The sequence below is a fragment of the Anabrus simplex genome, chromosome 2 (assembly GCF_040414725.1).
Source record: "Anabrus simplex isolate iqAnaSimp1 chromosome 2, ASM4041472v1, whole genome shotgun sequence".
NCBI lineage: Eukaryota > Metazoa > Arthropoda > Insecta > Orthoptera > Tettigoniidae > Anabrus > Anabrus simplex.
In genome coordinates, this window is record NC_090266.1 from 953,206,215 (window position 1) to 953,230,617 (window position 24,403).

Sequence of the window (24,403 nt, forward strand, 5' to 3'; positions counted from 1 at the left end):
GAACAGAAGGTCATTGCCTGACATATAGTGGGCATTTTCCAAGTTACTACAATAGTGAGCTAACCTCCTTATCATTCATCTCCCACAGCATCACAGTAGTAACCACCACTCCAGTGAACACGCATCATCTTCATCATCAACTGACCAGCTTGTATATATAGGAGAGCAGAAGATACAAGCAGGTTCCATGTATGGTGCATTGTTGGTAGTGGTGTGCGCGGGAGCTTCCTATCCTTGTGTTTACGTTGTGTAATACTAATACCGTGTGTGTTGTTGATGTACTGGCTGTGGTAAGCGGCCTTGTACCTATTCCTGTGTAAATAATTACGTGTGTGTGTTTAGATGCCATATCGGTGTGTTACCTGCTTATCAGTGGCGGCTGGTGGTATCTGAAACTCGGTGTTGCACTAACATTTTCAGTATCACATTTTTATAGCTTACAGAAATAACAAGAAACTGTATTATCGTTAACTAAAACTGTAATATATCTGGCAATTACAACCCAGGAAATAAGAGCCTAATTATGCACTGTAACTACAGTTCTTCTTCTTCTTAATCTGTTTACCGTCCAGGGACTCAGCGAGGGATCCCACCTCTACCGCCTCAAGGGCAGTGTCCTGGAGCTTCAGACTTTTGGTCGGGGATACAACTGTGGAGAATGACCAGTACCTCGCCCAGGCGGCCTCACCTGCTATGCTGAACAGGGGCCTTGTGGAGGGATGGGAAGATAGGATGGGACGGGCAAGGAAGAGGGAAGGAAGCGGCCGTGGCCTTAAGTTAGGTACCATCCCGGCATTTGCCTGGAGGAGAAGTGGGAAACCACGGAAAACCACTTCGAGGATGGCTGAGGTGGGAATAGAACCCTCCTCTACTCAGTTGTCCTCCCGAGGCTGAGTGGACCCCGTTCCAGCCCTCGTACCACTTTTCAAATTTCGTGGCAGAGCCGGGAATCGAACCCGGACCTCCAGGGATGGCAGCTAATCACGCTAACCACTACACAACAGAGGCGGACAACTACAGTTACCCTTAATAATAACGTTATTGGCTTTACGCCCCAGTAAATACTTTTTACGGTTTTCAGAGACGCCGAGGTACCGGAGTTCTTTTACATGCCAGTAAATCTACTGGCACGAGGCTGACGTATTTGAACACCTTCAAATACCACCGGACTGAGCCAGGATCGAACCTGCCACGTTGGGGTCAGAAGGCCAGCGCCTCAACAGTCTAAGCCACTCAGCCTGGCACAGTTACTTTTGCCTCACTTGAATTGAATATTTGCCGTCCTCTTTTTCATTGAAGCAAGGGTAATATTGTGGGCGGTCTGGTAAGGCGTGGAAAAGAAATCACCCAGCAAGTTGGCCGTGCGGTTAGGGTCGCGTAGGTGTGAGCTTGCATTCGGTGTATAGTGGGTTCGAACACCACTGTCGGAAGCCCTGACGATGGTTTTCTGCGGTTTCCCGTTTTCACACCAGGCAAATTCTGTGGCTGTGCCTTAATTACAGCCACGGTCGCTTCCTTCAGACTCCTAGTTCTTTCCTATCCCATCGTCGCCGTAAGACCTATCTGCGTCGGTGCAACGTAAATGAAATTTGTAAATTTAAAACATGGAAATGAATTACCTTTGCGAGGGGTAAGTAGGAATGAAGTGATCTCCGCAGAGTGGCGCAATCTAACGGGGACATTTGGACTGTTTCTCGGTAGGGGACTTGTTAGTCTCGTGCAATTCCCTGAGACCGATACTGGCGAGCATGCTACCTGATGCTATACAGGCTTAGGCTCCTTTTATAGTTACATGCCACATGCTACACGCCACACGCCAAGCATGTGAATTAACATTGTTTAAATGGGACCATTTTATACTTACCTGCTCCCGTCTCGCGGTCGCTTCCTCCCGCCAGGCATGTGACTGAGGCGGGTCGGGACGAGCAGGTGGCCGCCACGCCTGACATGTCACGCCGCGCGGGTGGGACTAAAACCTTATGGGAATGTTTATAGTTGACGCTTCATGCCGGGCGGTTCAGTACAGTTTGTGGTGTAGTCTAGTGCTAACCAGGACAATGGATGCTGGATTAGATACGGAACTGCTCATTAGCGAATGCAGTGTAGATCGGTATTAGGGGATCCAGGTAACGAAGACTACAAAAATCGAGATCTCCGGAATAAGGCGTGGGAGTAAATCTGCAGCGTTATCACCCCTACGTATGAAGAAAGATTCATATAATGCACACTCTCGAAACCAAACCGATTCGGGTCAGTCCCAATTGAGCGATGTCCTTCCGAACCAATCTTCTACATCTTTGTCTGATCCAGGGCAATTCCAAATTTACTATAATGATCCACATCAACGCCGGCCATCATATATTTGCCTAGATGAATCTACACATTCTTGGAAATCAGCAAGTTCTGAATAGTTTTAAATGTGAAATGACTAGTCAGCAATATACAAAGGATATTAACGTTACTCAAAGCTAAAGTTACAAACATAATGTTAGAAATAATTTACATTTAGTTGTTTACATGGTATTTTATGTAATGTTCTTTGTATTTAATACATCTGTAGATTGTAGTTTCAAAGAACCGCTCTATTGGACGAATGGACAGGAAGTGTTTTCTTGTAATATGGAACTGACATTCTATTTTTCCAAATAATTCATCAAATGATTTTAGGGTCATCCTAAAATAATTTAAAATATTGTTTCGTCCTCTCGTAGGTCAGTGTAAAGGGTTTTGAAAGCTCCTATCATATACTGTATATTTGAATGTTCAGAGGATGAAAACTGAAATGCCTTTTCCTCTTTTTTTACTGCCATTATCTCGCAGAGGTATGCAGCTGCGAATACTTTGGATGTAAAATCTGCCATTGTACCTGCTCGACAGATACGAAACTATAAAAGGGTCCTTTCCAAGTGCGAACGCCACATGCCTGGCTTCAAGCATGTGGCATGTAAGTATAAAAGGAGCCTTAGGCTCGTCCCTGCTGAGGTACAGTATACTACGCCGCGCTGTTCGCTAGGGAGTTGCCGTAGGAAAGCACACCCCTGAGTTTGATTCGAAGCCAGCAGCGTTTGCTGGTCCGTTACGAAGCATTAGTTGAGCGAAGTCCGACTCGTTGGCTGAACAGTCAGCGTACTGGCCTTAGGTTCAGAGGGTCCCGGGTTCGATTCCCGTCATTGGTTAATTCCAATGGCCCGGGGGGGGGGGGTGTTTGTGCTGTTCCCAACATCCCTGCAACTCAAACACCACACATAACACTATCCTCCACCACAATAACACGCAGTTACTCTACACATGGCAGATGCCGCCCACCCTCATCGGAGGGTCTGCCTTACAAGGGCTGCACCCGGCTAGATATAGCCACACGAAATTAAATTAAAGTAGAGCGAACGACCGAAGATGGTTGATTTGAACATGTTTTCGAATACATGTTAGGTTTATTAAAAGAACCTTAGAAGAAAAACAACAAATGAAGTGCAAAATCATTGGGAGTTGTGCAAACCTGCAACAATACCACGCACCGCCCCTGCTGCTTATAAGCGTATTGAGGTTGTAGTTAGGCATGGATCTTCCCCCGCCGGGAGGTGGAGGAAACTCCTCTTGCGATACAACGAGTGTTTCTTCTGGTCCCTCGGCCATTGGCTTTTCCGCTGAGAACGAAAATAACTCTGAAGATAGTAAAATTAACCTGCTCCCGGACATTGATCCGAAAACCTTCACTAGTTTAGTTAATACTGGCAAAATGACTCTGCTGTCCTCACCTCTCTTCCTCCATGGCATCCCACGTTGAAAGGGAAGCGTAAAGCTGTCTCTAAACTGAAAAAAAAAAAAAAAAAAAAAAAAAAAAAAAAAAAAAAAAAGCTCAAATCCTTAAGTGAATTTGTCACTTCCACCCCTACTGAGAACCGATTTAGTGTGTTGGCGACTCTCCCCACCAGCGGGGAAAATAATTCTACGTCATTCACTCCAATCCAATCTGAATCCCGTACCATGACTGTGATCCCAAACACTGTCCGACTCGTTGGCTGAACGGTCAGCGTACTGGTGGCCTTCGGTTCCGAAGATCCCGGGTTCGATTCCCGGCCGGGTCGGGGATTTTACCCTTAATTGGTTCATTCCAGTGGCACGGGGGCTGGCTGTATGTGTTGTCTTCATCATCATTTCATCCTCATCACGACGCGCAGGTTGCCTACGGGTGTCAAATAGAAAGACCTGCATCTGGTGAGCCGAACCCGTCCTGGGATATCCCGGCACTAAAACCGTGATCATAGGTCGGACACCAGCACTCATCTCTGAGGAGGCTAATAAACCAGTGAACGACGGGTACGACCTCTGTAAAATTCAACATTTGTATTTAATAATAATAATAATAATAATAATTGTGCATTGCATCTGTATAGGCTTGGTGGTGACCTAATGAGGATAATATGAATGGCGAAGACATCATAAGTACCCAGTCCCCAAGGCAGTGGAATTAACAGTACGAAGGGGTTGATTCTGAGAATTGAACCGAGGCCATCGGACCAAAGGCAAGCATTCTATCCATTTAGCCACAAATCCGGACTTTAATTTGCTAAGAACTTTAATTTCCTAAACCTTAGGCTTCCATCTCCACTGATCAGGTGTTGAGTATTGACAGTGGCAGACGCCAGGGCAGTAGATTGTGAAAGCAGCCTTGACAACACAGCAGGCTACTCCGTTGGCTATTGGCTGCAGCTCAAAACGCTGGCTTGACGTTTACTAAACCAACCATCAAAGAGGGCTAACCTAAGTCTAGTGGTACCTCCACGTCTTGATCCCAGCATACGCCACTGCCGATTACTAGAACTGCGTTTACCTCCTTATCATTCATAATAGCGTAATATCTCCCAAAGCATCGCACGTAACCACCACCCCAGTGAACACGCGTCATCTTCGTCATCAATAGATCAGCTTGCATTATAGGAAAACAGAAGATATAAGTGGGTTCGAAGGAATTGATCACGATCTGCCATTGCCTGATATCTAATGGGCATATTCCAAATTATCAAAATATGAGTTAACCTCCCTAACATTCATAACATCCTAAGATATCCCAAAGCATCACAATGGTAACAACCACCCCAGTGAACATACGTCATCGTCGTCATCAACAGTCCTGCTCGCATAAATACGGAAGCAGAATAATAATTTCGTGTGGCTATTTCTAGCCGAGTGCAGCCCTTGTAAGGCAGACCCTCCGATGAGGGTAGGCGGCATCTGCCTTTTGTAGGTAATTGCATGTTATTGTGGTAGAGGATAGTGTTATGTGCGGTGTGTGAGTTGCAGGGATGTTGGGGACAGCACAAACACCCAGCCCCCGGGCCACTGGAATTAACCAATGAAGGTTAAAATCCCCGACCCGGCCGGGAATCGAACCCGGGACCCTCTGAACTGAAGGCCAGTACGCTGATCATTCAGCCAACGAGTCGGACACGGAAGCAGAAGATACAAGCGGGTAAAATGGCCGTCATTCCGAAACCAGGGAAGGACAGGTTATTCCCACAAAATTATCACCCGATTAACTTGTTATCGCAAATTTCTAAAATATTCGAGACACTTCTTCTCATACGCCTCAACGGTTACCTGGGCCCGCAAAGGATTTTACCGGGCGAGTTGGGCGTGCGGTTAGCGGCGCGCAGCTGTGAGCTTGAATCTGGGAGATAGTGGGTTCGAAGCCCACTGTCGGCAGTCCTGAAATGGTTTTCCGTGGTTTCCCATTTTCCTTCCCACTCCTCCGCCTTTCCTATCCCACCATCCCCGTAAGACCTATTTGTGTCGGTACGACGTAAAGCAAATTGTAAAAATAAAAAATAAGAACGACTGGAACAGTTCGGCTTCCGGTCTAGCGCATTGCATCACAAGACCATTCAATATGCGTCGTAATGTGCCAGCAGTATTTTTCGATGTAGAAAAAGCCTTCGGCACTGTCTGGCACGAAAATTTAGTAGTAAAACTGCTGGAAACGTATAAAGTTCTCACTTATTTGGTTAGAATTATCCAATCCTATTTAACTAAATCCTGTGAGGGGGAGAAATCGACCCCACGAGCCCTCCGAGCTGGAGTCCTCCAAAGAGGAGTGCTCTCCCCGCTATTATACGGCCTACATGTGAATGATCTTCCTATCCAGTAAGTAGTGATGACACTGATGACAATGCCTTTTATACTTCTCAGAGGACAAATGACTATGCCGTCAGAGCGCTTCAAAAATGGATATCACTGTTCTGGAAATGGTGCGTCCGGAACAAGGTGAAAATAAACCCCACGAAAACTCGGGCAATTATTTTCACCAAGCGCCGGCCTAAACTTGGTTATCTGACTATTAAAAATGTCCCACTGTCTTGGTCAAATAAAATTAAATATCTAGGTCTAATTATGGATCGTGGTTTGACCTGGAGGCAGAGTATAGAACAGGCTTTACAGCGAGCCGCGGCAAGGGTGGCAGCCCTGAGACGTCTGCTTTATAACAGTATCAAGAGAAACCTTTATTTAGCATGTGTCAGGCGCATCCTGCTATACGGCTGTGAGGCCTGGTGCTATATTCCGAAAACTCACATGTCAAAACTACAGATTTTTCAAAACAAAACCCACTCCTAAGATCTAATAAAAAGATACGAACCGAACTTCGTATTCCGCTTATTAGATCTCAGGTGAATAAAATAGTCAAGATGGCCAAGTCCAGAATCTTCCTTAGTCAATCTACTGACCCAGGCATCCTACTCTTAAATCAAGTCGTGAGAATCAAGAAACCGAACACGCGTTTCAAACATCGCGGCTGTCGGCTAACGTACAACATTCTAAACTGGTTAACCTCCCCACTTCTCGGCCTATTTTGAATTAAATCACTAAATTACTAAAAATCTAAATTAAATCCCCCCTCCTCGAAAAGGCCCGTTTGTTAAGAAGGGAAGCTTTCCATCCTCACTCAATTCTTCTCCTCCAAAATTACTGAGACCCCAAACTCACATTTTTATTAGTTTAGCAAAGAGGGGGTTTCATCCCTGACACGGGGGAAAATATCGCTTCTCCCGCGCCAGTGTACGTGATGGAGATTTTCCGACTCATCGGCACGTCGCGAAAACAGATGGGTAGAAGGGTGTAGTTTCACCCTGGAACTTTCACGCACTCGCTCTAAAAAAAAAACAACAACAAAAAAAAACAAGTTGGTTCGAAGGGATTGAGTCACGATCTGCCATAGCCTGACATCTAGTGGGCATACTGCCAATTATTAGAAATTAGTTAACCTCCTTACTATTCATAATATCCTAACATCTCTCAAAGCATCGCAATCGTAACCGACACCCCAGTGAATACGCGTCATCTTTTCCACAAACAGAACTGCTCGCATAAATAGGCTAGCAGAAGATACAAGCTGGTTCGAGGGACGGAGTCACGATTTGCTGTTACCTGACGTCTAGTGGGCATATTGCCACTTACAAGAAACTGAGCTAACCTCCTTGACTTTCATATTATTGTGGTATTGCCCTCGCTTGGAACACTCTCTCCCGAAGTGTTTTGGCGCTGTCTATCGATCACCGGCATTGGTCGACAGCAATCGCAATCACCCCAGTGAACACTCGGGTGTGGCCAGTACTGAATGTACTTCTTTAATTCATCCCGCGTGATTTGAAATATTACACGTCCCACAGAAACGTCGTTACATTTCTTCCATCGTCACTGTCGTTACACATCGGACTCGGTTTAAAAATTACATTCTTTGAACTTAAGGCGAAATAAGATCAAATTTTGCAATATTGTTAGCCATAAGATAGTTTTTCCCTTCCTTCCTTTCTTTCTTTCTTTCTTTCTTAATCCGTTTACCCTCCAGGGTTAGTTTTTCCCTCGGACTCAGCGAGGAATCCCACCTCTACCATCTCAAGGGCAGTGTCCTGGAGCGTGAGACTTTGGGTCGGGAGATACAACTGTGGAGGAGGACCAGTACCTCGCCCAGGCGGCCTCACCTGCTAAGCTGAACAGGGGCCTTGTGGGGGGATGGGAAGATTGGAGGGGAAATGCAAGTGAAAGCGAAGGGAGCGGCCGTGGGTTTAAGTTACGTACCATCCCGGCATTTGCCTGGAGGAGAAGTGGGGAAACCATGGAAAACTACTTGAAGTATGACTGAGGAGGAATCGAACTCCCCTCCCTCTAATCAGTTGACCTCCCAAGGCTGAGCGGACCCCGTTCCAGCCCTCGTACCACTTTTCAAATTTCGTACCAGAGCCGGGAATCGAACCCGGGCCTCCGGGGGTGGCACTACACCACAGAGGCTGACAAGTTTTTCGTACCATAATGAAATGTTCGTTTCAGACATTCACTAAAAACATTCATGGTGCAACAGCCCTGACGGGCCTTGGCCTACCAAATGACTGCTGCTCAGCCTGCAGGTCCCCAGATTACGAGGTGGTTCAGTTTCTTGTGAGAAAAATTAACACTTGATAACCTACTAAAACTTGGATCAGGTTTTTCTCCAAACGTAGGGAACCCACTGAATCTCAACCATGGCTCTGCTTGATACAATAAATATTTTTACGCAATGACTTTTAAATATTTGAAATAACTTATCAAATGGAAAGCTTTGTATCTGAAATTTCAGTTATAATATGCCAGTGAATGCTGGCCCCACGGTCTGGGGTTAGCGAGTCTGCCACTCACGCATAGGCCCCGGGTTCGATTCTCGGCCAGGTCAGGGATTTTAACCTGGATCTGAGGGCCGGTTCGAGGTCCACTCAGCCTTTGTGAGAACAACTGAGGAGCTAGCTGAGGATGAGAGAGAGGTCCCGGTCTAGAAAGCCAAAAATAACGACCGAGAGGATTTGCCGTGCTGACCACATGACACCTCGTAATCTGCAGGCCTTTTGGCTGAGCAACAGTCGCTTGGTGGGCCAAGGCCCTACGGAGCTGTTGCGCCATGGGGTTTGGTTTGACATTACTGCATATCCTTTTCATATTTACAATGCTCTTCCATATTTTGTGCATAGTAAAATTCTGTGCCATAGTTGATCTTCCACCAAATTTTTTTTACTAAATAATAACGTTATTGATATTATTTCGCATTAACTATTTTCACGGTTTGTAGAGATAACATTGTTCAACTTTAAGTTTAATTAATTTCGTGTGGCTATTTCTAGCCGAGTGCAGCCCTTGTAAGGCAGACCCTCCGATGAGGGTGGGCGGCATCTGCCATGTGTAGGTAACTGCGTGTTATTGTGGTGGAGGATAGTGTTATGTGTGGTGTGTGAGTTGCAGGGATGTTGGGGACAACACAAACACCCAGCCCCCGGGCCACTGGAATTAACCAATGAAGATTAAAGTTCCCGACCCGGCCGGGAATCGAACCCGGGACCCTCTGAACCGAAGACCAGTACGCTGACCGTTCAGCCAACGAGTCGGACAACTTTAAGTTGTATTCCAACCTTTCCTGCAGTTCTTCTTTCCGTGTTTTGGTAACAGGGACATTTCCTGATTTGTGTGTAATTATTTCATTATTTATTGAGTTTATATACTATAATTATTGTTATTATATTTCCCTCTTCATTAATATCTGAGACTGTTTATCTTTACACATTTTTGTTGTTGTTATTGTTGTTGTTGTTGTTGTTGTTGTTGATGAGAGCGAGTACATGTGAGTCCCAGGGTAAAAACTATACCCTTCTACTCATCTGTTTCCGCGACGTACCGATGAGTCGGAAAATCTCCATCATGTAACACTGGCGGGGGAGCAGCGATCTGTCATGAAGAAGAAGTTTATTCCCCATGTCAGGAAAGAAACCTCCTCTTCGCTACTCTGTTAGAAAATCTAATCATGGGGTCGGAGTAACAAACGGGCCTTTTCAGGGCGGGGGGGGGGGGTTAATTCAGATTTTTAGTAATTTAGATATCCGCCTCTGCGGTGTAGTGGTTAGTATGATTAGCTGCTACCCCCGGAGGCCATGGTTCGATTCCCGGCTCTGCCACGAAATTTGGAAAGTGGTACGAGGGCTGGAACAGTGTCCACCTCAGCCTCGGGAGGTCAACTGAGTAGAGGTGGGTCCGATTCCCACCTCAGCCGTCCTGGAAGTGGTTTTCCGTGGTTTCCCACTTCTCTTCCAGGCAAATGCCGGGATGGTACCAAATTTAAGGCCACGGCGCTTCCTTCCCTCTTCCTTGTCTATCCCTTCCAATCTTCCCATCCCTCCGCAAAGCCCCTGTTCAGCATAGCAGGTGTGGCAACCTGGCCGAGGTACTGGTCATACTCCCCAGTTGTATCCTACGACCCAATGTCTCTCGCTCCAGGACACTGCCCTTGAGGCGGTAGAGGTGGTGTCGTGACAGACAGGATTGAGCTATTAGGTGAGCTCTTAGGAAAAGTCAGATTGGTTGGAAGGTTGGTTGGATCGTTCCCGAGCGGTTGGAACGTATAAGGTTGGGAAGTTTCAACTAAGGTGCAGATTAGGAGGAAGACGAAGTGGATTCCCACGAAGTTAATATATTCTGATACTGAAGGTTGACTACAATATGTACACTATGTACAATATAGAATAAAGACTTATGTTGGCAAGTCTTGAGCGAGAAGTCTGTCTACTAGTTGTCCGTTGAAGTATATAATACTTATTATTATTATTACTGATTGCGTAATCGTCCTACCGACCGGCAGGGATTCTGCTGACAACTGGTCCGCGAAGTGAATAGTAGAAGCCCTGAATAATGGCTTCCTTGCCTTTATATAGCCTCCGGGGCCAACGCCCAATGTTCTAGAAGTTTGTCGTAACCTGCGTATGTGACTGCTTCACTTTCCGTGATTCTGGCCAATCAGAGCCCGTGTCCAAAAGACCTTTCTATACTGAAATTCAAGTTAAGAGCTTAGGAAAAGTATCCTTCCGCATGTGAGCACGTCCCCTATTCCCCCTTCCCGTCTCGTCTCGGTTCTCCATCTCCGCCACAACCAGCTTATCATTAACGCCGTGCGTCCATCTGACAAGTACAGTACTTCATTCCGAAATAGTGGAGCATCAAACGAAATCACTGCCTTTCACATAGCTGTACTTTGATTACGTACCATACCTATTTATTCCTTTACTGACCATGTAAAACCTACAGATTACTGACGAATTCCGAGGCAAGAGAAGCAAGAATTATTTTTGTTTCATAATGCGATTTGTGTGAGCCACATGGAGACTTACAACATACGTATACGATTCCGCTCTCGTGCAACGACTTTCAGTGGCAGTTTCTCATAGTTAAAAAAGCTGAAAAACCCACCGGTGAGTGGGATTGCAAAATACAATGCTTCCAGGAATGTTGTAAATATTGTAGTCTCGTCATTCGGAAGGTAAAAACGAACTCATGATCCTCTCATGACAACATTTCTGTAGGTAGAGGGCGGTTGCGAATATAAAGTACACATTATTATTATTATTATTATTATTATTATTATTATTATTATTATTATTATCGAATACGCCAAGGATCCTATTCCCATACCGTGTTAAGGCCCTTCCTGTTTTATTTACGGCGAGTGCTGAGCTGACACATCGTTCTTTCCCTGGAGACTTGGATTTTCCACTCCAAGCGAGCGGCGTAAACACTGTACACAGAAACGCCGATCAGCTGCGCGGACTTTTTCACGTCTTCCACAGTCCACAGTGGATTCTAATCTCGTAGGCTACTGTAAACGTTTAAAATAATTTGGTTTAGATTTTCTACTTTATTTTCCTCTACTTTTGTTAGCTTTAAAGTATTTCACAGGGGACTCAAGCGTCACAGCATCACGCACAGCTGGCAGCCATTATGAATACTGAACAGTGAACACGCTGTTGCAGCCAGTATTGCCAACAGTTTTCTTGGATCCGTCTTCAACTTCCCACCTATTATGCGAACATATCAATAGTGGAATGAACTCGAACAAACTTACTAAGTACACAGTGCAATAAGATATCAATATCATATTAAATTATTATTATTTTGCTACATACACCACTGAGAACAATAACTATTCACAGCCATCTACGTATGAAATATAAGAGTTGGTAACGAACCCGAATAACATACAACCTGTGATATGTTTTCCATATTTATACAGGGCAAAAATTTTAATTCATCAAGTCAGTTCACCAGAATATCTAACCAAACTGAAGGAAGCTCCTGACTTCAGGAACAAGTAACAAACCTAGGGAACTATTTGGCGCTGCGGAAGCCTTTTCACCGACCAGAAGTCTGACTGACATCAAAGGGACCGCTAAGGTCTTGAGTTGACTCTCAGTATAGTATATTCTACTGCGTCTATGCGGCTGAACCATGCCCTGTCAACATGAGTCACTTCCTGTATGACAAACTTCTCTGCTACTCAAGATTTCCTAACATGTACGAAACATGATTTCCACTCTTAACTGACTATTCAGTTCCATGAATATAATTATTTTACATCTTTTAATTATTATCAGGTACGCCCATTAGGTATGCTTATACCTGACTCCTAGCCTCGTATGACAGGCTAATTCCTAATACATCAGGTGCAGCTATTCCTCCTACGTTCCCTGGGTTCGATCCTCGGAGGGAATAGCAGTCCTGGGTTCAAGTCCCTGGGAGGACACGACACCTCCCTCCCCTAGGGAGAAATGAATGCAAACATCTCTTGCATTCATTTCGCTACTCTCAAACTGTATTCTTTACAGCTTATGAATTACAACCTTTTGGAGCTTACTCTCCTACTAGTGGGACTACGCTGTGCCAATATCTCTTCCGGTAACACCCTTGATTCCGGTGTTTCTATTAATTCTAACTCTGATTGCAAATCAGGCTTACTGGGGGCCCTTCCAGTAGCCCTGTGTTGCTTAAATTGGACGGTAATGTCTTCGTCCGATACCCTTGCCTTACTGTTGGCAGTAATTACATTTTGATAGATACAGAGATTGGGGCAGCGTTCCTTGTAGTCCTCAATACACTTGGGTTTATACTTACAACTTTTACAACAGCCACAACAACAACACAATATTACTATCATTATGGTTAAAACACTCCAAGTTACAATTTGATATACACTTATATATCTTAATGCTATATTATGCTTGAGTTCAGTCTCTTGCTGCTGCACTAAGCGTTCGACCTCGCTTACTTTCTGGCTTGTCCATTTCAGATCGTTTACATGATTTAATAAGTTACCTACAGTCACTTTGTTTAATTCAGGAATTTCACTGAGTTTTATATTACTATAACTTGATTCACAACAATCATATTCCAACGCAATTTCTGGTATAATGTCCTTTTTCATGGTGGAGTTTATACTCCCAGAACTTTGTATCTTACTATCTACAGAATATACAGTACACAATTCCATGAAACTTTTTATACCTAGACCATGTAATTTTACATCACTAGTAGACTCTTTACAAATGCATGTCACTTGGGTTTCATTAGGGGATATGTAAATGTATTTATTATCATTCACAGGGATCCAAGTGAGCTCGAAAATTGGCAATACCCTCTTTTCACAATCTTCGGGAAGGTGATTCACACCTGTTAACAAACTGATTATACAAGGTCTCTTGGTAATTACATTTCTTAGAGGAAAATTATATTTACACAACCTTTGATTGTCTTCTATTAATTTGCACTCTTGCACTTGTTCCTTACCTAGTTGTGCGTATGTTTGCTTCTCTTTGTCTAAGATTACATACTCTTTTTCTTCCTGTAGGTATACAAAATGGTTGGGATTGTTCTTTATTTTGGTAGGGAAGGGAACACATTTATACAGGGAATATTTAATTCCGTTTGTCAATGGAAGCTTTAAAATATATACCAAAGAGTCTTTTGTTAGGTACACGCTCACTGTTGAAATTTGATATGTGAGATACCCATAACTTTCTCTTATCTCTATTGGCAGGTCATAACCTTTGGGAAATTCCCCTTGTACCTTCTTGTAAGCCTTTAAAATATCATCTGGACTAAGTATTCGTACTTGTACTAGTCCTAACCGAGTATTTATAATACTATCTAAAATTATCTGATAGTGTTCATGCAGCTGAAGTAACACACCTTGCAATTCAATTAGGTGTTTATTTAACAATATCTGCAATTCCGAATGTCGGAAAGCCTCTGAAAATTGCTTAAGTTGCCCACAATTTCCACTGAATTTATCTCGTTCACGGCAATATCATTCCGTGTGTTAATAACACTAACATGTCAAATAGTGTCCTAGTTATGGTACCTACTACGTGGATTAATTCACGTTTGTTCCGCCTGCCTTTCATGTCTGACATCTATCCCTTTGAAAAATGTCCTATTGTATCCCTTATCCCAACATGAGAAAAGCAACGGAAGCTCTCTCATGCTTCTTGCTCTAGCGCGCCTCTTCGATGGCATTTAGGCCGTCTACATTAATTACGGTGGACCCTTCGAGGATCCAATCAGCCTTCGGGCTGAATACTCAACACATCTACACGAACCCATCTATTATACGTGAATTCTTTCTTTGATATAATGCACAAAATTGAGTCTCTTTTTGGTCTTTATGGCTACGATATACCATTCAGATAACCGATTTAATTGTACTAATCACTGCCGCGTACAGTTCCGTTCCTCTCTTCTTTCCGAAGTACACGCCTGTCGGCTTGCTGTATGGGTTATCTCTAAGTCTAACGGTGCTGCCTTATCAACATCAAAGTCGTTGTCTCTGACCGCTTACTGGACCTCATGCATGCTTGGCCGTGCTGGCCCGCAAGTCAATACATCTTATCTTCTGGTAATGCTGACATAACATTGTCTTACGCTTGTCTTACTTTTAAGTTAGATAATCACAACACTAAGGTGTTAACACACCAAGTTATCACTATTCATTTCCGAATGACATTCGAGTAACTCTCTGGGGATTATTGTTTATACTGACCACACGCTCGCTTGCGGAGCCATGGGTCGCGGGTTCGGTTCTATCCTATGAGTATGGTATTCAACTCATTTTTCATCTCACGGTAATCTTCGGTATCATGAGTTCTGAGTTCGCAAGAACCTTTTCCAATATGCTATTGGATGCAGATTATGGTTCTTCTTACCTGGCTTGTCTATAAGCATTCAGGTAACTACCCGCCTTACGGGGTCTTCTCGAGGGGTGACTCCCGGCCAAAGGGTGGCTCACCTTCTGCCTTCAACATCCTCTGATAGGAGACATAGCGTTGCCGGCCCAGGGTAACGGCTATGTAATTTGAAGGTCAGAATTTTACCTTGAGGATAACGTCTTATGGGACATACATTCCCCAGTTATTCGCTGTGCGCAGAGTGGCACAGAGTAACCGTGCATGGAGCTTGCAGAGTGACATATTAACGTCTTGGTATGGATTCATTACAATTCATGTCCACAGTATGACTCTTCTTTCTAACAACAACACCTGGTTGTAGTTCACAATCTCTCTTTGGGTGGTTTTCTGCGCTTGCAGATATCACACCTCCTTGAGTAGCCACCGGCTTAGTGGTGACATACCCCAGGTGGAATCCGTCCCATAGGGCGCCCACACTTGTGCTAAGACAAAATGCAAGGCCGCTCCCTATGAGGATCCATTTGTCGCCTCCTACGACAAGCTGGATCGGCTGTGGTGCTATTCTGGTATACAGGATTACTTATGTTGATCCCCGGCACCACACGGGGTTTTTCCGTGTGCCTTACTACAGGACTCATTCTATTCCTTCCTTCGTGAGAGCATTACCGTGTATTTGACCGTATTGTTTAATTTCTTAACACCGATTTGTGACTCTGTGACTGTACCTATTCGCAATTTCCTACCTTTCATATTAGTGATTTTTGTGTAGCCTTTTCTCTATCCTGCCCGTTCCATAAATACTATGCTGCGTATTAGCAATGTTCCTATTAACTCTGAACTAAATTGTAAGCCTTCTGCTTTCACTACATGAGTGAGCCTTGTGCTCAGCTCAAGACCTCGTGGGTCAAGTTTGGCGAGGGTTGACATCTAGACTCACAGCCTCGCCACTGTGGTCTTTCTGACGGGTACTGAGGATCGTGCACTGTTTGACATCCCGTACCAATAATCCTTGGTTCAGGAATTTCTAGGTTAAATTTCTAACATCGGTATCCCTAATTTGGCACGTGACTTGACAGGGTATTTCATACTAACCTTATCAGCAGTCATCGAAAGTTCACAATGCCGTTGAGATAAAGGGAGTGTGTTTACCGCGGCCGAAATCAGAACCAAATACAACTATTTATGCCCGTTTCTAATCAATATATAGCTTCAATCTATTTTTATGGACAGTGGTCCGTTTTCCTCGCTTATTCAGCTCCAGTGTGCAGTTCACACCATTTACCCTTATGACCTTGTAGGGGCCTTGATATGGTGGCGATAATTTTGATTTGCTACGCCCTCGTCTTAGAGCATCATTACGGAGCAATACTAGGTCTCCTTCCTTAAAGGAAACTTCGTTCTGTGATTCATCGTACCTACACTTCTCTTGCTCTTTACTCTTAATTAGAGTTTTCCTGGCTATTTCGTGACTCTCCTGGAGTCGTTGTGTTAATTCTTCTACCACATTCTGATATTCATTGTAAGTTGGCTCAGGTTTTCTCTGTAGTACGCCTGGAATATTGGCCTTTCTTCCGAATATCAATTCAAATGGTGTGTAACCAGTGCTAGTATGTTTGGTAGTATTATACACAAACATAGCCATTGGGAGATACTTATCCCAGTCATTCTGAGAGCTACACACATAATGTCTCAGAAATTCACCTAGCACTCTATGTGACCTTTCTAGACTTCCGTTTGATTGTGGACGGAAAGCGGCTGTGTGTACCTTCTTAATTCGTAAGGTTCGACACAGTTTCTTAAACATGTCCGCCATGAAATTCGCACCTTGATCTGTTAAGATCGTTCCTGGTATTCCAAAGATACTGATCACACTATTTATTAGTGTTCTAGCTACTGTTTCTGTGGTCTGATCTGGCATTGCACTCACGACCAGGTACTTCGATAACTGGTCCTGACAGGTGAGTATATATCGATTTCCGGCCTCTGTTAAGTCTAGAGGGCCTACGATATCTAACGAGACCTTATCAAACACTGTCGCTGGAGTGTCGGTTATTACCATTGGGGCTTTCACTTCTGGCCCGGTAATCTTATTCTTTTGGCAAGAAGGACATGAACGAATATAGTTTTCTATGTCCTTATGCATTCCATCCCACTGGATGTGGTCTTTCACCCTAGCATACGTTCTGGTAATGCCTTGGTGACCTCCGACCAGCGAAGCATGCGCTTCTTCGATTATGTCCCGTTTTTCCTGCTCTGTTAGCTCAGCCTTCGATTTGCTTATAGCAGGCGTTCCTACCTCATTCTCAGGCTCTGTCACCTCTACCGAAGCGTCCTCGGATTCAGAGCTGAGTCTGTCTGTCTGCTTACTTTCCCCGTTCGACCTAGTGTTAAGAGTCGACGTCCTTTCATTACTTCGTTCCCCATTGCCTGCCATGTCTGGCTCTTGGCCTTCAGAGCTAACTATTCTCACTTCCTGTTCAGAGGTAGCAGGAATTCTACTTAGAGCATCTGCGTTGCAATTACGCTTGCCCTCCTTATACACGATATCAAAATCGTATTCGGCTAACTTAAGCCTAAATTTCAGTAGCCTAGAAGATGGGTCTCGTACACTGAAAACCCACTTTAATGGTTTATGGTCGGTCACAACTGTGAAATGACGTCCAAACAAATAAGGACGAAAATATTTCACACCGAATACAATGGCCAACGCTTCTCTTTCTGTGGTACTGTAATTTCTTTCTGCTTTATTTAGTGTCCTACTAGCATACGCCACCGGTAAATCCTTGCCTAGCGGACCCTGAGACAGTATAGCACCTAGCGCTTCCCCACTTGCGTCTGTGGTTAGAATGAATGGCTTCTCAAAGTCTGGGTACTGCAAGACTGGTTTTTCAATAAGTTTCTGCTTCAGTACCCGGAACGCATGTTCCTGCTGTTCTGTCCACACATACGGTACGTCCTTCTTTAGGAGCTCGTACAGTGGCTTCGCTAGCTTACTATAATTAGGTATGAACCTACGGTAATAACCTGACAACCCTAAAAATCCTTTCAACTGTTTCGTAGTAGTGGGTTGTGGAAAATCCCTCACTGCTTGGGTTTTCCTCTCGTCGGGTTGGACTCCGTCCTTCGTAATGACGTGACCTAGGAATGTGACTTCAGTTCGTAAGAACTCGCACTTGTCCGGTCCTAATTTTAAGTTGGCTTCTCTTAGCCGTTCCAATACGTCTCGTAGCTTCTGGTTATGGTCATCTATCGAGCTACCATACACGATGACGTCATCTAAATAACAGAGGCACTTTATGCCTTCTAGGCCTGTTAATACGGTTTTCATTAACCGCGTGAACGTCGCGGGACTGTCCTTGAGCCCCATGGGCATTCTTAAGTACTCGTAATGCCTCCCTAGTGCAGAGAATGCGGTCTTTTCTCTGTCTTCTGGCTTCAACATGACCTGATGATAGCCATGCGCCAAATCCATGGTGGAAAAGTATCGGGCCTTTCCTAAAGCATCTAATATCTCCGTAATTAACGGAAGCGGGTACGCTGTACCGATTGTAATGCGGTTGAGGTCACGAAAATCAACTACCAGACGGTACTTTTGCTTCCCAGAGGCGTCCATTTTCTTGGGGATCAAAAGTATGGGCGAGGACCACGGAGAAGTAGAAGGAGCTATAATTTGATCATTTAACATTTTATCGATTTGTCTACCTATCTCCTCTTTCTGGGCTTCGGGCAATCTATATTGCCGTAAATGTATGGGAGGTTGATCCGCGGGTGTCGGAATGGCATGTTGCAGCACATCCGTGTGCGTCAACTTATCACCTTCCAAGTAAAACACATCTTGGTAGGCGGTACAGATCGCACATATCTCTTCGCGATCTTTAGGCGCTAAGTGGTCTAAACGCAACTGTTCTCGCAATCTTTGAGCCCTGGATTTGGTGACGGGAGACCTGATCTCCACTTGTTCACCACTGACATTATTATTATTATTACTACTGCCATTCCTCGAGTGCTCTTGCGTTCCGCTGCTTGTTCTAGATAAGGCGGCTCGCTCAACCGTATTTACTACAGTGGGTGATTCAGCTGTCTCTTTCCCTACAGCATGAAGCTCTACCACTGGACTTAATAATCTCCAAGCCTTATCAGTAGTGTTCAACATACTGACAATAGCCGTGTAATCTTCCGACTTGGTCAAGCACTCTGCTAAGTAAACGCCCGGTCTTACTTCTTGCCTTTCAACAAGGCCTTCGGCATTATTCTTATCTACTTCGATAGCCACTATCTTTTCGGTTCGGGGTTCCAAAGTGACCCATACGGCTTCTCGTGCACCAAAGGGATATTTCTTTCCTGCTATTAGCGCATAACCGTCCTGGTAATTTAATATGCTATTATGCAGGATATCCTTCCCAATGATCCCATCTTGCTTCAGATTGAAATCATTGTCTACCAGGTGGAAATCTAGGATTTTTCCTCCTATCGGGATTCGAACTTCCCCTTTCGTGAATACTACGTCTCCACTGATGCCTTTCAGCTGGAGGATCTCCTTTCGATTCACGAAAACGTCCTTAGGTGCACACTTTTCCTTAATAAGAGATACATCACTACCTGTATCTATTAAAAATCTAGTAGGGATCTTCTGACCGGCTAAATCTATTAAGATTGACCCTTCTGTCTTAGGTAATTCTGTTGTGGCGGGACTTGATACCTTCGGGGTTGTCACAGCAGTCCCTTGCTCGTGACCCCTTATTAGTTTAACGTGTCCCGGGTATTGAACCAACAGTCTTTGCTATCATGAGACCATCGCTTACATATTTTACACCGTGTTTTATTAGGACTATTCGGCTTGTCTTGACTGTTTTGTGTTACACCAGCCTGAGTTACTACCTTCCGACCCTTTCCTTGAGGGCTAACTTGTGCCTCTTGGCTTTGCTTGTCCCTTCCTTGAGGGCTAACTTGAGCCTTTCGGCTTGGCTTGGCGGTGCATTGCCACCGCAAATGGCCTTGCCTCCCACAGGCATAACACCGCTTACGTGTGCGTCCACGGTCCTTATTTCGTCGTGGGCACTCGGGCCTCTTATGGCCCACTTCATTGCACTCATAGCATCGTATGACGGGCTCAGATGGCCCCTTACGATTTCCTGCTCCCTGCGCATGCTGGGATTGTACCCTGATTGGTACTTTCGTAGACCTGACTATCCTTACTTCCCCGGTAGTAGGTTTCTCTTGGTCTTTTAATTTCCTTCTACATTCTCGCTCCTTGTGGCCTAGCCTTTTGCAGTACGTGCACTTAGGAGCCGGTGTATCAGACTTGGTTCTTGGCCGTTCGCACTCTTTTGCGATATGGCCCTCTTGCTTACAGTTGAAGCAAGTTACCAATACGTTTCGGGATTTGCCTTGCTTATTTCCCGTTGCCTGACGTCGCCCTGAATTGCCCTTAAAGCTGCCCTTTGTAGGCACTACCTGCCAACCTTCCTTACGAGGGGTTCTAACCGGTTGTGGCTTGTACAGGGCTTCACGCTCTTCCTGAGAGAGCAGTAATGCCTCTTCCTGCCTGGCTGTGCTTACAGCCTCTTCGAATGTCCTAGGATCTCTGTCTTGCACCTTGTGCTGGATCCTCCTATTTCGGAGCCCTTGAGTGAAACCGGCTATTGCTATTTTAACTATAATTCGACGCTGATATTCTCGGCCTTCTATCGGTTCTTCCTCTAAGATCGCGTTTCTAAACATGACTACTATTTCTTCGACCTCGTGAGCCCATTCCGCCACGGAATTCTTAGTCCCTTGCTTGGACTGAAATAGTTTGCACAAATATAGTTCAAACGTACCTTGTTTACCATAGTATTCCCATAACGCGTTCTTTGCGTTCCTCCAATTTATGATATCCCCCCGTGATAGTAACTTCTCGCGAGCTGGACCCGTTATTTTCGTTAGGATGTATTTAAAGAATAATCCTTTCTCATTGGGTCTTACCATGCAATGTGCGGCTTCTACATTTGCAATAAATTCGCGGAGGCGTTCCGGCTTACTGCCGTCAAATTCATGACCGATTAACTTATGGCCTTCTGATGCCGATATAAACAATCGTTCCTCTGCATGCACACTACCCGTATCCGAACCTGCGTCACTGACATTATCTACCAGGTTACCCGTTACATTTGACTCTGCCATTAGTGAAGAGAAAATTATAAGCACTCACCCTTAAGGTTGATCGGTGCTGAAGATGGGCTGGATCCTCGGTCTCTGGACGCTGTCTGCTACTGCGCGCTGGGCTGGCTCAGTAGGCTGCTGTCGTGCTGCTGGCACCTCTCACTGGAACGGGAACTCTGCTGGGCCGTTACTTCTTTCTTGAGCTAAGCCTCTTCTGCGGGGCTTTCAAATAAATCGTCTCCTTCTCTGCTGAGGTTGTCTGCTTCCCACCTCACAGCTGCACACCAAAAATTTTTTGTCTTCTGTCGTGACAGACAGGATTGAGCTATTAGGTGAGCTCTTAGGAAAAGTCAGATTGGTTGGAAGGTTGGTTGGATCGTTCCCGAGCGGTTGGAACGTATAAGGTTGGGAAGTTTCAACTAAGGTGCAGATTAGGAGGAAGACGAAGTGGATTCCCACGAAGTTAATATATTCTGATACTGAAGGTTGACTACAATATGTACACTATGTACAATATAGAATAAAGACTTATGTTGGCAAGTCTTGAGCGAGAAGTCTGTCTACTAGTTGTCCGTTGAAGTATATAATACTTATTATTATTATTACTGATTGCGTAATCGTCCTACCGACCGGCAGGGATTCTGCTGACAACTGGTCCGCGAAGTGAATAGTAGAAGCCCTGAATAATGGCTTCCTTGCCTTTATATAGCCTCCGGGGCCAACGCCCAATGTTCTAGAAGTTTGTCGTAACCTGCGTATGTGACTGCTTCACTTTCCGTGATTCTGGCCAATCAGAGCCCGTGTCCAAAAGACCTTTCTAGTATATTCTACTGCGTCTATGCGGCTGAACCATGCCCTGTCAACATGAGTCACTTCCTGTATGACAAACTTCTCTGCTACTCAAGATTTCCTAACATGTACGAAACATGATTTCCACTCTTAACTGACTATTCAGTTCCATGAATATAATTATTTTACATCTTTTAATTATTATCAGGTACGCCCATTAGGTATGCTTATACCTGACTCCTAGCCTCGTATGACAGGCTAATTCCTAATACATCAGGTGCAGCTATTCCTCCTACGTTCCCTGGGTTCGATCCTCGGAGGGAATAGCAGTCCTGGGTTCAAGTCCCTGGGAGGACACGACAGTGGGATCCCTCGCTGAGTCCTAGGGAAAAGCCAACCCTGGAGGGTAAGCAGATTAAGAAAGAAAGAAAGAAAGAAATTTAGATTCTTCTTCTTCTTAATCTGTTTATCCTCCTGCTCTCTTCAGCCTATATTGTGTTCTATTCTGTCCACATCATTTCCTTTATTTTGATTTTCATTCTGACATTTCACCACAGTTTCCTTCCTCTCCTAATCATCATCATCATCATCATCTGTTTACCCTCCAGGTTCGGTTTTTCCCTCGGACTTAGCGAGGGATCCCACCTCTACCGCCTCAAGGGCAGTGTCCTGGAGCTTCAGACTATTGGTCGGGGGATACAACTGGGGAGTATGACCAGTACCTCGCCCAGGCGGCCTCACCTGCTATGCTGAACAGGGGCCTTGTGGAGGGATGGGAAGATTGGAAGGGATAGGTAAGGAAGAGGGAAGGAAGCGGCCGTGGCCTTAAGTGAGGTACCATCCCGGCATTCGCCTGGAGGAGAAGTGGGAAACCACGGAAAACCACTTCGAGGATGGCTGAGGTGGGAATCGAACCCACCTCTACTCAGTTGATCTCCCGAGGCTGAGTGGACCCCGTTCCAGCCCTCGTACCACTTTTCAAATTTCGTGGCAGAGCCGGGAATCGAACCCGGGCCTCCGGGGGTGGCAGCTAATCACGCTAACCACTACACCACAGAGGCGGCTCCTCTCCTAATATTTACATATAGTCTACACTTTCTGCACTGCATCTAATATATTCTCAATACTTTTATAATCCTCTTCAACATTCCCAATCTCCGTCCTTGGAATAAATTAGTTCAATGCCTTTCAATAAGTTCTTCCAGTACCGGTACCTGTGCGTCTTCCCTTTTCTTCTTTGTTGAGGGAGGGCGAGGTAACCGAATGGTATAGTCATGTGTTTCTTTCACTTTCTTGAAATTTCACATCTGCTTTCATCTTCGTTATCTCTACTCTGTATGGCCTCAAACAGCTCCCTAGGACATTGCTGTAACATCTGTCTGAAGCTAAAATTTCCCTTTTTCGATCAATATGTAGTCACTGAAAGTTCTAGTTAATCTATCATTTCGCCTATACCAGCCAGTCTCTCTTGAGATCCATATTTTGTTTTCATGGAAATTACTTCCCATAAAATGTCTTACGTTTAGCAATATTCGGAGAAATCGGGAAACTTAGTTATGTAAGTTTTGGGTTCCTAGTAAAGGAGACGGAATTATATTGTGACACGGAGCTCCCGCAACCACTACTAGTCTGCATGTATTTTTAGCATTTTGAAGTGCCGGACGTACGTAGCCGAAATAGCTCAGTTGGGAGAGCGTTAGACTGAAGATCTAAAGGTCCCTGGTTCGATCCCGGGTTTCGGCAGGGTTTTTACTTACTTTTTCAGTCACTTTTCATTACTCAAATAGTAGGTCCCTTACCAGATTGGTAATGATAATGTTATTTGCTTTACATCCCACTACTTTTACGGTTTTCGGAGACACTGAGGTGTCGAAATTTAGTCCCGCAGGAGTTCATCAAATCAAATCAAATCAAATCAAAATCTCTTTATTTGCAAATGAGGTGTCTACCTCGGTGGCAAATGGTACACTAAAATACATTATTGTCAAGCACTAAATTTTAAATTAACAAGAGAAGAAAATATTCCTATAATACAATATTATACAATTTACACTAACAATTTGTTCTATTAAACACACAGCTCATCCTTAATAAATTTATATTGCTTACAAAATTCTACTTATAATATCTCATGTACTTACAAATATCATCAACTGATATACAGTATGTGGAATTACTTCAAATTATACTATACAACTGGTATAAGATTTCAATTTACATTGCTTTTATTTATTTATTTTTTACCCATTCTGGAACCTAAGTAGCATAACGACCTGCTGCGTCTTAACCAGAGCCCCTTTTGCCACCACTTTTCAGAGTTCTTGAAGGGCCTTCACAGCTACCGTAGCGGTCCCAAGGCCCTCGAAGTCCCCACTGTACTTCACCCTACAGGCAGTCCGCTACTTTGGCTGTCCAAACTCCGCAGACCAGGGAATGGAATTAATTTATTCACACAC

General features: G+C 44.5%; 1 non-coding gene across 1 annotated transcript; it reads left to right on the forward strand.

Annotated features, from left to right (window-relative positions):
- The first annotated feature begins 23,617 nt into the window (after nucleotides 1-23,617).
- Nucleotides 23,618-23,690, forward strand: TRNAF-GAA (transfer RNA phenylalanine (anticodon GAA)). Its single transcript has one exon. It is a non-coding gene; the product is annotated as a tRNA-Phe (tRNA).
- The last annotated feature ends 713 nt before the right edge of the window (nucleotides 23,691-24,403 follow it).